The sequence below is a fragment of the Macrobrachium nipponense genome, chromosome 8 (assembly GCF_015104395.2).
Source record: "Macrobrachium nipponense isolate FS-2020 chromosome 8, ASM1510439v2, whole genome shotgun sequence".
Lineage (NCBI taxonomy): Eukaryota > Metazoa > Arthropoda > Malacostraca > Decapoda > Palaemonidae > Macrobrachium > Macrobrachium nipponense.
Window position 1 is genome coordinate 47,956,591 of NC_087203.1, and position 14,282 is coordinate 47,970,872.

General features: G+C 46.7%; 1 protein-coding gene across 1 annotated transcript in view; it reads right to left on the bottom strand.

Annotated features, from left to right (window-relative positions):
* The window catches only part of LOC135222761 (protein KTI12 homolog), a 46,921-nt gene that overhangs the window by 3,417 nt on the left and 29,222 nt on the right, over window positions 1–14,282 (bottom strand). The window lies entirely within an intron of this gene.

Below are 14,282 nucleotides of genomic sequence, written 5' to 3' on the forward strand. Positions count from 1 at the left end.
CGTGGTCCTGGCATCATGAAAACTGTTTTGCCTGCTACTACTTGGTACATCAGGCTACCTCTTCGGTAAGTTACCGCACTGCTGGTTCTATGTTTATTGTCAAAAAAAAAAAAAATATTGAAATGAGATAAAATAAATGATCAATTAAAATTTCTTTAAATTAAATTACATTGATTAATCAATAATTATAGAATAATGTTCAAGGAATTTACTTGGTATTGACACATTCCTTGCATTACAGGTGATTAATCAATAATTATAGAATAATGTTCAAGGAAATTTACTTGGTATTGACACATTCCTTGATTACAGGCTGAGCAGTCTATTAAGGATGCTGCACTCTCCGCCCTCAAGATCTGGGTTGGAGGGTTTGGACGGAACGTAGGGAAGGCTAAGCCGTATATTCTGTCCCGAGATATGGCGACTTTGCTCTTCCCAGCCGGAAAATCTGCCGGATACGTCGATCCAAAAGTAGCGGCACCGATTATCAAATCAATCCAAGACTCAGTTATTGAACAGCAAGTGGCGGAATTGCCGGACCTTGGACTACAGGAAGTCTCACTTGAAGTGGTTGAGGATTTGCCCGTTACACTAGGCACGGGTACAGGTAACAGTGTTAATGAGGCTAGCTTAGTTAGTCACCGGGATCTTTCCTTGAGTGACTCTGATTCTTCCTCTCCTTCTACTTCCAATTCCTTCATGGGTTTCACAGGAGGTTTGCCCCCTCCCAGGTTGCACTCCTTCTCTGTGATTCCTAAACTAAAGAAAAAACCTGCGGGTAAAACCTTGCTTAAAGGCAGATCAGAGACAATGCCAAGGCCTGGGCAGTCACCAGAGGTTCATACACATATCAAAACTAAAATAAAGTCGCTTTCCAAACCTTCAATCCCAAGGTCTCAAGGAGGGAATTCTTCCTATTGCCCTACCAGTCCCATTCCATTAACTTCTAGGGACCGGATACCTCATAAGGTACCGCAAGAGGGACAGGATAATTCTCCTTCCGTTGACCAAGACCAGTTCAACACAAATATTCTAAATCAGGTCAGTAGCCTTGGTAGCTTAGTCAGCTCAGTTGCAGCAAGGTTTGAAGAAGTGTTTAGCAGGTTAGGTGCTCAGGACTCCCTGATTGCAGGTCTCAGACAGGAGTCGGCAGTTTCGGCCCCTTCTAGTAGCTTGATGCAAGCTCAGAGCATGCCTGACGGGTCCACGCTCCCTCCTTTCCACCCCGGTAATCCCTGGAGGGTGGCTAACTTCGCCGTTTGTCAATGGGATGTTGACTATAGAAGGTTGCGGCACACGTAGGCTCGAGGATTTCGAGTTTTTCCCCGAAGGTTTACAGCCTCCATTTATAGGCTATGTTATTCGGATTACGGATGGCAAGCTATGGTTTAGAGAGGATAAGGTCCCCAAGGAGGACTGTTATCCTTTCTAGGGATCAGGCTCAGCAAACATGGATACGGAGCCTAGAAGAGTGGGACTGCTCAAAATACTAGAGTAACAGCTTTTAAAAGTCCTTTCACCATGTTTACAACTGATGTCGGGAACCCCTTACCTTTTACATCAAAGGTAGCAGAACTTACACTCCAGGCAGTGACTCGAGAAGAGCCCATGCCCCAGCTTAGGGAGACAGATCCCACATCTTTACTACTCCCAGGTAGGGAGGATTTGCCAGCTACGTTCTCGGTAGGCAAGCTGAAGCCAGATTGTGCAATCACCTTGTTTAGTGAACGCCTTCCTAGGCTGTCAGACGCATTGATCCAAGCCGAATTTGACGCTAAGACACGTCTCGCAAGGTCTCTTAACTCCCTAGTGATGACAGAGACGGCGGCTCGGGAGTACGCTCAGGAGCTGCTGTTTAAGGTCATTGCGAAGTCGTTACTTTTAAGCATGCAATGTGACTTGTACGACTTTGCGATTGCTAGGAGAAATTGCAGGAAGCATGTTCTGTCTGAGGCGACGATCAGGCACGAACCCAACAAGCTTCTAGCTTCCTCAATCTGGGGTGCAGATCTCTTCCCAGCTTCAGCAGTAACCGAGGTTCAGAGCGAGGCATCACGTCTTAACCAAAGCATCAGGTTGCGTTGGGGAATCCCTTTCAAAAGGAAATCAGAGTCTTCTTCCTCCAGTTTTAGGGCTAGGAAGAGGCAAAGGAAGTTCCAACCTTTCCAAGTCCCGCAACAGCATCCTGTGCTACAAGCTGTTCCAATTCAACAGGTATCCCAGCCTTCGACTTCTAAGCTCAGCCTCAGCAACAGCATCAATTTGTCTTCCTTTCGCCGCCCGTCTAACCAACAGGTCTCCTCACAGTATTCAGTGTCGCCCGCTTTTAACCCGGTCTATGAGAGTCGGGCATTTCACCCCTTTACCAGAGTTGCTAGGGGTGGCAGGGCTAGAGGATCCTTTCGCCAGCGCGGAGGAGCCAGAGCCCAAGGGCGAACTAGAGGTGCAAGGTCAGGCAGAGGATCCCGGCCTTCATCATCTCAATGAAGTTTCTCAGGTAGGAGGCAGGCTGTACCTCTTTCGTCATCGTTGGGGGTTCAGCAGTTGGGCAAAAAGCATAGTATCCAGAGGCCTAGGCTGGAGTTGGATCAAAGGTCCTCCTCACCCATCACCTTCTATCAGGAACCAATGCAGGAATGATGGGTTACTCCAAGGACCTTCTCCAGAAGGGAGCAATCTCCAGGACGAAGAACTTGAAATTTCAGGGTCGTCTTATTCAGCGTCCCAAAGAAAGGACCGACAAAAGAAGGGTGATCTTAGACTTGTCCCGTCTAAACTTGTACATCGTTGCGACAAGTTCAAAATGCTGACCATCTCTCAGGTGCGGACCTTACTTCCCCGTGGGGCCGTCACCACCTCTATAGATCTTACAGACGCCTACTATCATGTCCCGATAGCTCGGCACTTCCGACCATTCCTCGGCTTCAAACTAGGGAAAGAAGCCTACTCCTTCAAAGTAATGCCCTTCGGGCTAAATATAGCACCAAGGGTTTTCACGAAACTGGCGGAGGCAGTGGTGCAGGAGCTAAGATCCCAGGGTATATTGGTGGTGGCGTACCTAGACGATTGGCTAATCTGGGAGATGGACAAAGGCAAATGTATGAAAGCCACGGACAAGGTCATGTCTTTCCTGGAATATTTAGGGTTCAAGATCAACAGGACCAAGTCCCGGTTGACTCCGGAGTCCAAGTTCCAGTGGCTAGGGATTCATTGGGACTTGGATTCTCACACTCTTTCCATTCCAGCAGGAAAGAGAAAGGAGATTGCCAAGGCAACAAGACAATTCTTAAAGTGCAAAGAGACTTCGAGAAGGAATCAGGAGAGGATCCTAGGCTCGCTCCAGTTTGCCTCAGTCACGGACGTTCTGTTGAAAGCCAAGCTCAAGGACATCAATCGAGTTTGGCGTTCGAAGGCAAATGCCAAGTGTCGGGACAAGTTTCGCCCGGATACCTCTGATTCTCAGAAAACGCCTGCGCCCATGGACAAAGGCCGCCAACCTAGCCAAGGAGTTACCGTTGCAGTTTCCTCCCCCGTCCCTAGTGGTGCATACGGACGCATCGCTGACAGGTTGGAGAGGTTATTCACAGCACGAGAAGGTTCAGGGAACTTGGTCACCTCACTTCCAAACACTTCACATCAACATTCTGGAAGCTATGGCAGTGTTTCTGACTTTAAAAAAGCTTCGTCCTCCAAAGAAGGCTCATATCAGGTTGGTCCTCGACAGTGCAGTAGTAGTACACTGTATAAACAGAGGTGGTTCAAAGTCAAGTCATGTGAACCACGTGATGATAGCAATCTTTTCTCTAGCAGCCAAGAACACCTGGCATCTGTCGGCTACTCACCTGGCAGGAGTCCACAATGTAGTGGCAGACGCCCTGTCTCGGTCGGTCCCTCTGGAATCAGAATGGTCGCTGGACCAAGAATCCTTCGAGAGGGTTTGCCAAAGAGTACCAGGTCTAGAAGTAGATCTGTTTGCCACAGAGGCAAACCACAAGCTGCCTTGTTACGTAGCCCCAATCTGGACCCTCTGGCATACGCTACGGACGCTCTGAGCATAGATTGGAACCAGTGGACGAAGATCTATTTATTCCCTCCAGTGAACCTTCTCCTGAAGGTGCTGCACAAGTTGAGATCCTTCGAAGGTCAGGTGGCTCTCATAGCCCCTCACTGGCCCAAGAGCAACTGGTTTCCCCTTCTCCTGGAACTAGGTCTTCGCCCTCACCCTCTCCCGGGCTTGAGACTATCGCAACAAGTTCAAACGAGGACTGTGTTCGATTCCTCAGGTCTTCACAAAACCCTAACTTTATGGATTTCATGAAGTTTGCAGGTAAGAGAGTAGGCGACATTGATCCACAGAACATGTTGTTCTTGGAGTCAGACAAGAGAGAGTCTACGCTTCGCCAGTATGACTCAGCAGTTAAGAAATTGTCTTCGTTCCTCAGAGAATCAAATATCAAAGTAATGACATTGAACGTGGCCATAACCTTCTTCAGGTCTTTGTTTGAACAAGGCTTGGCAGCTGCAACAATAACAACCACTAAGTCAGCTCTGAAAAAAGATTTTTCTTCTCGGGTTTGGTATCAATCTAACCGAGTCTTATTTCACCTCTATCCCAAGGGCATGTGCACGTCTACGGCCCATTCACAGACCGTCGTCAGTGTCATGGTTTCTTAATGATGTTCTTAGGTTAGCCTCGGAAACAACAGAACTTCAAATGTGATTACCAAACCATTTTGCTGTAAAACTCTGTTCTTTATGAGTCTAGCTTTCATGGTGCCCAGAATATCAGAGCTGTCATCTTTATCTAGAGATGAAGCGCATATTGAGTTCCTTTCCTCGGGGGACGTGTTGCTTTCGCCAAATAAGCAATTTCTAGCTAAGAATGAAGACCCCTTGATGAGGTGGTCTCCATGGAAGATTGTCCCGCTTCCGCAGGATCCATCGTTATGTCCTGTTAAAACTCTTAAGGACTATTTATCTAGGACGTCTACCTATTCCGAAGGCCCCCTTTTCATTAGAAAAGATGGTGGTATACTATCTCTAAAAGGCATTAGGCAGCGATTTTATATTTTATCAAGAAAGCCAGCCCAGGGTCATTCCCCAAGGTGCATGACATTCGGGCAATAGCAACTTCTGTTAACTTCTTCAAATATATGGACTTTGATGATCTGAAGAAGTATACTGGTTGGAAGTCACCCTTGGTTTTCAAAAAAGCACTACCTTAAGTCTTTAGAGGATCGTAAATATCATGCAATAAGCTGCAGGAAGGCCAGTGTCTCCTACTGCTACATCATTATAGTACCGTCCTTGTGTCATATGAATCTTTTCAATTATGCCAGCCTCATTAACATTTTACCTACCTCAGCAAATGCCTTAGCTATTAGAATAAGTGTATAATCGTGTATAGTTTTACGTACATACAAATTATCTGTAATTATTTTATTATGTATGTGACTTGTTGCAAATGTTGCCACATGTTTTGGCTATATAGCATATTTTGTAAATAAATTGTATTTTTTTGCAATTCTAAAACTATTTTATTATTCCTTTGATTTCATTAATATGATTTTTTCCTTTCAGGATTGTATAGCTTGGTGTTTCTCTGGTACAATTTCACGGAGCGACACGGCTGAGCCCAGAAAGGGATTTTGACGTAGGAAAAATCTATTCTGGGCGAGGAGCCGTGTCCGCCCAGTGAAACCCCCCCCTCCTTTTTTCCTTTTTTCCCCCCCTTGCTGTGCACCAAGCTTCTTTGCTATCGATAAGTATGACGCGCAGTCCCCTTCAACAGGGTAGCTGGGTGTGACCTATAGGTCGGCTCCCCGTTTTCAGGGTCTTTTGATGAGGAAAAGGCTAATTGGAGGGGTTGCTGTGGTAGTGTTTAACACTCGCCCCAGTTCTATACCGACACCTTTTATTTAGGTGAGCGAGTCAGAGACTTCTGACATGTCCAATTTAGCAGTTCTCTGGTATCATAGCAATATTTTACTAGAAATAGTGCTAAAGGGGACACATTTCACTGGGCGACACGGCTTCCTCGCCCAGAAATAGATTTTTCCTACGTCAAAATCCCTTTATTAGCCCAACTCTTTAGGTGCACCATGTAAAGTGCATGACAACACTAACCCCCTACAGAGATAAACATACAGTAGAAGGGCATAATTTAAAAGCAAAATTTGAAAAAAACAAATGGAACAGGAGTTACTTCAAACCAATCCTGCAACACATTTTACCCAGTAACAATAGAAAGTGTGAGTACTGCCAGTTTTCCCACAATCTTGAAATGCTAAAAATATCACAATTGATACAAAAATCACAATTTTTGAAAGTAAACTGTATTTTTCCTAACTATACAAACTTGAGGTTCTTTACATAAGGAATTACTTTCGGTGTAGGCTGAAATTACAGCCGTAAATTCTTGAACTAGGTGGTTAGGCAGTAACTACCGTCTGGTAGGTAGGTAGGCCCACCAGCCCAGATGTAAAATAATAATAATAATAATATCCTTTATTTCAGTTCAGGGCCATATACAATGAACATACAAAATACACAGTAACATACACAATCTAGATATATGAGTCAACATGATAGGAAAAATTAGTAATCGGCACTTATCCACAAAATAGCTGAGGTAGCATAAAAGATAGTAATCATAATACTGGTAATAGTAATAATATTGGTGAGAAAAAAAAAATGCATTGAGAGTTATAACAGTTAGTGCACAAATTATATAGCTTAAATTTCACTAGAGACCTTAGGTGGTTACAGTAGTCTGGTCCAGAGGGCTAAATACATAAATTGAATGTATATATATAAAAAAAAATTTTTAACTTGATAGTAATCACAGAAATAATGAAAAAATAAAACATCAGCAATAAATATGATATTGTTATTTTACAATAAAGTTTGTACATACTTACCTGGCAGACATATACTTAGCTTACGTCTCTGACGTCACGACAGAATTCAAAAACTCGCGGCTAACGCGACAGGTAGGTCAGGTGATCTACCTACCCGCCGCTGGGAGGCGGGGGGTTGTAAGAACCATCATACCTTTCTTGCCAGATTTTTTCTCTCTTATACCTGTCTCCTGAGGGGAGGCTGGGCGGGCCATCAATCGTATATTGTATGACCAGGTAAAGTATGTACAAAAACTTTATTGTAAAATAACAATATCATTTTTGTACATGAACTTTCCTGTCAGACATATACTTAGCTGATTGACACCCTTGGTGAGGGTACAAGACAGAAAAATACAAAGAAAAGGTAAAAAACACCTGGTTGTAGGATAAACATAACCTTGGTTCTTACCTGTTTAGGCTGAAGACTTCATAGATACTGTCTATTAGTCTGCATAGCCATAAGAGCTACAGCGAGGGCGTGACCTACAGCTGAAAAGACTCTTTGGGTCTACTAACGGGACTTGATATCCGCTTACTTAGTAGAATCCAAGTCGGATCATGTCAATGGGGGTTCGCCCCTTCCCTTTCTATGACAGAACCTGTCCACTACCAACGCAGGGAGCTTCAAACCAAATCCGATCACCTAACCAAACTAACGTTATTAGCATTACGAAACGAAAAAAGATGCCTACCTGCATCATTTTTCATACAACCATATGAACTCAATTACCAAAAAAAACAAGGGAAAAAAACTACTAAGGATATGTTTCCAGCTCCCTGCCCCAGCACCGAATCCGCCGATACGTTACGGGCCTAACGCGAAGCACTCGTCATACGTAATACTGACGTCTTTTAGGTAGTGGTTGGCGAATACTGAATTACATCTCCAGAATGTAGTTTTCATCAGATTCTGAAGAGACATATTCTTCTTAGGGCGCAAGGAAGTGGCTATTGCTCCACTTCATGAGCCTTGACTTTTAAGAGCGTGAAATGTTCTTCCTTTACGAAGATCTATGTGCTTCTTTCACAACACTTCTAATGAAGAAAGACAGCGCATTTTTCGACAATGGTCTTGCTGGGGTCCTTTACAGAGCACCATAGTCTGTCCTCAATGCCCTTAAGGGTTTTCTTCTTCTGAAGGTAGTATTTTAAACTCCTAACAGGGCAAAGAGTTCTTTCAGGTTCTTCCCCTACTAGGCAGACAAACCACGAACCTCAAAGTTCCTTGGCCAAGGATTTGAGGGGTTCTCATTTTTTGCTAAAAATAAAAACGAAGGAAGGAAGGAACAAACCACGGAATCTCCTTTGAAACCTACCCTTCCTTCTAGGGCATGAATCTCACTAACCCTTTTAGCAGATGCTAAAGCCATGAGAAAGGAGAGCTTTCCTCGTGAGATCTTTGAAGGAGGCTAAAATGTGGTGGTTCAAACCTAGCGGACCTCAGGAAACGAAGAACCACATCCAGATTCCAACTTGGAACTTCGTTCGAAGTTTTTCTTGGCAGATTCAAAAGATCTTATAGATCATGAAGATCTTTGTTATTGCGAAAGATCTAAATTCCTATGTCTGAACACCGCAGCCAGCATGCTACGGTATCCTTTGATAGTAGATACTGCCAAACCGCATTTTTCTATGAGGAAAATAGGAAAATCTGCTATCTGAGTCACAGAGGTACTGGAAGAGGAAAAACTTCTGGTTCCTGCACCAACGGCGAAAGACGTCCCACTTCGACTGGTAGACTTTAAGGGTCGAAGGTCTTCTAGCTGAGGCGATAGCTTAGCAGCTTTTGTCGAAAACCCCTTCGCTCTGACAAGACTTTTGACAGTCGAAAGCCAGTCAGATTGAGAGCGGGGAGGTTTCTGTGATACCTGTCGAAGTGGGGTTGTTTGAGCAAATCTTGTCTTTGTGGAAGTGCTCTTGGAAAGTCCACCAACCATTCCAGTACCCTCTGTGAAACCAATCTGGGCGGGCCAGAACGGAGCTACTAGCGTCATTCTTGTCCTCTCCGAGATAGCAAATTTCTGAGGGTTTGTCCTAGTACTTTGAAGGGGGGAAAGGCGTAGACGTCTAGCCTGTCCAATCTAGGAGAAACGCATCCACTGAAACTGCTCCTGGGTCTGAGATCGGGGAGCAATAAAGTTTCGATTCTTGCGTTCTTTGCTGTTGGCATAAAGAGATCGATGTGAGGTCTGCCCCATCTTCTCCACAGGTCTTGGCATACTTCTGAGTGGAGGGTCCGGGACCCTCGGAAGGCAGGAGTTGATTCTTCCTGCTCAGGAGATCGGCCCCTGACGTTCCTTTCTTTCTCCCTGTACGAATCTGGTGAGAAGACTGATCTTCCTCGTTTGAGACCACAGCAGAAGATCCCTTGCTGTTTCGTACAGGGAGAAGGAGTGCGTCCCCCCCTGTTTCTTGATGTACGCCAAGGCTGTTGTGTTTGTCCGAATTGACCTGCACTACTGCATTCCGGACGTGGGTTCGGAAGGGGCTTTCAATTGCCCATCCAGACTGCCATCAACTCTTTCTTGTTGATGTGCCAGGACACCTGATCCCCCTTCCAGGTGCCTGACACTTCTCTTGTCCCGAGTGTCGCTCCCAACCTGCCTCCGATGCGTCGGAAAACAACACATGGCTGGGGTTCGGCATGTAGAGAGACATTCCTTCCACAATCGAAGTGGGTCGTTCCACCACCGAAGGTCTCTCTTGATTTCTCTTGAGATCTTGAAGGAGAACTCCAGATCTAGGTAGAGACGCTCCAGTTCTGGTATAGGAAGAACTGTAGAGGCCTGAGATGCAACCTTCCTAGAGAAAACGAATTGCTCCAGCGAGGGAGAGTGTCCCCAGCAGACTCATCCACTCCCTCGCTGTGCATGCATCTTTCTCTAGGAAGGTCGTTATTTTCTCGTAGCAACGAGCTATCCTCTCTGGCGACGGAAAAGCCCGAAAAGCCAGAGAAGCTATCCGAATCCCCAGATAGATCCTCTCTTGACTGGGGATTAATTGAGACTTCTGGAAGTTCACCAGAAGTCCCAGCGAACTTGCCAATGTAAGGGTCTTTTGAAGGTCCTCCAGACATCTTTCTTGAGACTCTGCTCTGATTAGCCAGTCGTCGAGATAAAGCGACACCCTCACTCCCTCCAAATGTAGCCACTGCGCCACGTTTTTCATAACCCCGTGAAAACTTGGGGTGCAGTTGATAGGCCGAAGCACAAGGCCTGAATTGGAAGATGTTTCCTCCCTCATGAATCGTAGATACTTCCGTGAAGAAGGATGGATCGGCACATGAAAGTAAGCGTCCTGAAGGTCTAGAGACACCATCCAGTCCCCTGGACGAAGAGCCGCTAACACTGAGGAAGTTGTCTCCATGGCGAACTTCCTCTTTTCCACAAAGACGTTCAGGGCGCTTACATCCAACACCGGTCTCCATCCTCCTGAGTTCTTCGGAACTAGGAAAAGTCTGTTGTAAAAGCCCGCAGAGCGGGGATCTTTCACTAGTTCTATAGCCTCCTTCTCTAGCATGAGATCTACTGCTAGAGAAAGGGCTTGATTCATGATGGGGTCCGTCTTGTACTTGGCTACCAACTCCCTCGGAGTTGTCGTCAATGGTGGTCTTGACGAGAAGGGAATGAGGTATCCTTTGCTGACAATCGATAGGGACCAATTGTCCGCCCCTTTGTGGGGGCCCAGACGTCGGCAAATTTCAGTAGTCTGGCCCACTGATGTCTGGAGTCCTTGACCGCTATTTTCTTCCCTCTGACTGACTTAGAGAAGGTTTTACCTCTCTTAAAAGGTCTAGTCCCTCTGGTTGCAGAACCTCTGACAGCGGGTCCTCCTCGAAAGGGCTCCTGTCTCAGAGGAGTCTCTTTCTTGGTCTTGGGTTGGAAGACAGAGCGAGGTTTCCTGGCCGCTGGGCTAACATGTCCTGAGTAGCCTTAGCTGAAAGGGCACTCGAGACATCTTGGATAATTTTCTTGGGGAACAGAAGAGAGAGTTGAGCATACAAGAGCGATGCCCTTTGTGCATGAGACACTGCCTTCGTGAGAAACGAACAGTAGACCGACCGTTTCTTAGCACTCCAGCTCCAAACAGTGAGGAGACTTCACTCGATCCGTCTCTCACTGCTTTATCCATGCAAGTGAGTACACAGTTAAGATCTTCAGGAGACAGAGCATCTGGGTCTTGGTCTTATTAGCCAGCACACCTAAAGACCAATCAAGGAAGTTTGAAAACTTCCAGGACTCGGAACATTCCCTTCAGTAAGTGGTCAAGTTCGTTCATTCCCCACGTAGTCTTGGCGGACAAGAGGGCGGAACGACGAGCAGCATCCACTAATGAAGAGAAGTCCGAGTCCGCAGACGAAGGGAGAGCGAGGCCTAAAGGTTCTCCCGATTCGTACCAGAATCCCAATCTGCCGGTCAGTTTAGACGGAGGGAAAGAAAAAACCGTCTTCCCTTTCTCTTCCTTCGAAAGGAGCCATTCCCCAAAACCTCTCAGCGCCTTCTTCATGGAAACAGTAGGTTTCATCCTTACACAAGACGAAACCTTCGACGTCTTCGAAGTGGAGAATAACGAAAGAGAGGAGAGGGGGAGCCACAGGAGAAAGGATATCTCCAAACTCTTGCAGGAGTAACTCTGTTAGTTTCTTATAGGAGGAACTGAGGCGTCTTTTGGTCCTTCTTCTTCTGAGGGGTCCTGTTCCTCCTGAGCCGAAGAGCCCTCCTGATCCTTAGAGGCGCGACTATTCTTAAAGGAGTCTCTAGAGGCAGTTAGACGTATACGTCTTGGAGACAATGCTTCAGGCAAGTGTCTACTTGCAACATCCTTCTTGTCTGGAGGAGTGCGTTTCCCAGATCCTTGAAGCCTAATAGGAGTCAGGCGGCAGTCAGGTGCAGAGCGCCTGTTTGAAGAAGAAATTCTATCAGGCTCTTGGCGCCTATCCAAAGGAGAGCGGCTACCAGGCGAACTGCGCCTGCCATACGAAAAGCGCCTACCAGGCTCTTGGCGCCTGAACCGAGGCGAGAGAATCTCTGGCGACGTGCGCCTACTAGGGTGAGCGCCTACCAGGGGAGAAGCGCCTGCTAGGCTCTCGGCGCCTGACTCGAGGCGAGTAAAAGTCAGGAGAAGAGCGCCTGCCAGGCGAAACGCGCCTAACAAGCTCTTGACGCCTGTCCAGCGAAAGGCGCCTGTCCCGATTTTAAGGGCGCTTGTCAACCGGAGAGTGGAGGCGAGACGAGGAGCGGCTACGAGGTGAGTAGTGCCTACTAGGCTCTTGGCGCCTGTCAAGGGGAGCGATCCTGTCTCGAGAAGAGCGTCTGTAGGGTGAGGATCTCCTACGCGCAGTTTGCTCCTTGTCTGAAGGAGAAACTTGTCTGTCAGGCGAATGTCGCTTAGACGCAGATTTGATCTTGTCCGAAGCAGAAAGCCTCCTGCGAGAATCCGAACGCACAGGTGAGCGCGCCTCTTCCGTCGAAAAGCGAGAGTCAGGAGAGGGGAGCTTGGACTTCTTTACAGGAAGCGAGACGTCCTTCTGCGACGAGAAGACCCGCAAAGAGAGCCAGCCAGAGCCGAAATCTGCGCCTGAAGGTTAGCCAACACCCCTTGCAGGAGAATTCACAAACTCGTGAACAGGAGAAGAGGCTCGATCTCCGCTGCGGTGAACGATACTCTGAGATCCTCTTACGCTTCTTCGCTTCCACCTCAGGCTCTTCCGAAAAAACTTCAGGGCTGGAAGGGCGGGCGCAGGGAGCATTCCAGGCTCTCTTCGAAGGGCGCGAGGCTTCCGAAGAGCTCCATCCTCTTTTAGGAGAAGGCGAAGGCGAACGACGAGAAGCACTGGCGCAAAATTTCTCTCTTGGAGCGATCCAAGGTAGCCTGGGAACGATCACAAAGGAACTACCGAGGGGACGCCTGACCGTTGGGGATGCTCCCTAACCTTCCTGCGGGCTTTCGACTTTCCTCTCCACTGGGACGGGAGTTCTGGAAGAGGTCTAGGCCTGGAAGCATTAGGGAGCCGATCAGACGCACCCTCCACTGCACTGGGTTTCACTGCACAAAATCACTATTGGAATCACTCTTACCTTCTAGTTGCTTGATTTTCCTCTCCATACTGCGAATGGTGGCTTTCATTGAGGCCACTTCCGAAGGCGTATCTTCGGCTTCGGTGCAGGGAGCAGGAGCTGAAACTGACAAAGGAGCTACTTCTAAAATAGGATTATCTACATCCAACTCGCTAATACGAGATCTACCACTGCTCCTGGAAGAAGCTTTCCTAACTTTATCCTTTTCAAGCTTCCTCAAGTAGGAAGACAAAGACTTCCATTCATCCTCATTCAGCTTTTCACATTCATTACAAAGGGTTGTTAAAGGTGCATTCATTCCCTCTACACTTCAAACATACCGTGTGAGGGTCTACCGCAGCTTTCGGTAGCCTCACCTTACACTCAGTCCATACAACAAACTCTAAACATAGCAGTTTTCTTAGTATCAACATCAGACATCATGAATCCAAGAAAAATCCAAAGAAAAATCCAAAGAAAAGTCCAATAACTGTCCCACAAATCGCGAATGCCAGGCCAATAGATCGGGTACTTCACCCAAAAGTCCGTAAGGAAAGAGAAACAATCCAGGGCGAAAACGAGAAAAGAATCCAACTGTCAAGAGGTACCGACAACAGGTGTGGTCGACACCGACACAGAAAAAATCTGGCAAGAAAGGTATGATGGTTCTCTTACACCCGCCTCCCAGCGGCGGGTAAGGTAGATCACCTGACCTACCTGTCGCGTTAGCCGCGAGTTTTGAATTCTGTCGTGACCGTCAGAGACGTAAGCTAAGTATATGTCTGACAGGAAAGTTCATGTACAAAAATAATAATGACAAAATCTGCAGATGACATCTTGCTAATACAGAGATTAAGTCCTTTAGGGGACAAAGGCCTCATTTTCCTATCTTTCCCACAATTTAGATATAGATCTTCTTGCTTCACTCCTTAGGATGCTTTGTATGAGCGAGTTGCCGCTGTTTCTCACTCGGTTACCAGGCTGGACATTGTTCGCCTTACAATGATTTTTAAATTGTCCAGGTGGTTTTCCAAGAACATCTGTGTGGCAGAGTGGTAGCGTGGAGTGTTTGTGAGGCGTCTCGGAATGTCATTGTGCACAACAGTGATACGTCTCATGGTCTCTCGGGTATAGTTCGTCCAGAGGGAACACCCATAGATACTGTAGCAGTATGAGCGGAAGAGCAGCAGTTTCACGTCTCGGTGACAGAAGGCAAACCTCCTTGCAATCATGTTGCCAGTTGCACATAGTTTACGACGCCTCTGTTCAATGTCTGCCGTATCTTTTAGGTCGTCGGTAATAATGTGACCCAAATACGGAAATT